Below are 666 nucleotides of genomic sequence, written 5' to 3' on the forward strand. Positions count from 1 at the left end.
GGTATGAATGAATGATGGCAAATAGAGTAGTACTAACTAAGCAGAAATCCAAAAGCAAAGAACAAGCAACAATAAAAAGCAAAGGTTCATTTTGATTTTTTCACTGTTTCACACATAAATGCTGATTTGAAACAGAACTACCAAACATACATACCCTTCTTTCTCTCTCTCTTTCTTTCTTTCTTTTTTTTTTTTAATTTCTTCTTTGCTCTGCCCCCACCCAATGATCCATTAAATGCTATCTAGCACATTAAAAGAGCTTCAGATTTGTCTCCTCTTTTGCTTAATTTATAATGATTCCTGTGTACCATCCCCTTTGGAATTAATATTCCAACTTCCTCAGTTCTTTGGTGGTTGGAAAATTCAATGCAACTCCTTCAATGCTACTACCATTACCACCAAGCCATGTTGGGCTCTACCTTCTTTAAAGCTTCACAAATATTTCTCTCCATTTTTCACATCAACATTCATACACAAACAATGCAACTTGTTATCATTATTAGTTAGTTCATTCCCTTCTGCTTTCTCTTTTGTTTTCTCTTTCTCTTCATCATAGACTTCCACTTTTTATGAAAACATCATTTTTTTTCCTTTATTATTGTCAGTGATTTATAACATACAGTTTCAGGTTTTTGCTTGATGCATTGTTGTTGTTGTTGGTTATTA

The sequence above is a fragment of the Arachis duranensis genome, unplaced genomic scaffold (genome assembly GCF_000817695.3).
Source record: "Arachis duranensis cultivar V14167 unplaced genomic scaffold, aradu.V14167.gnm2.J7QH unplaced_Scaffold_232525, whole genome shotgun sequence".
NCBI lineage: Eukaryota > Viridiplantae > Streptophyta > Magnoliopsida > Fabales > Fabaceae > Arachis > Arachis duranensis.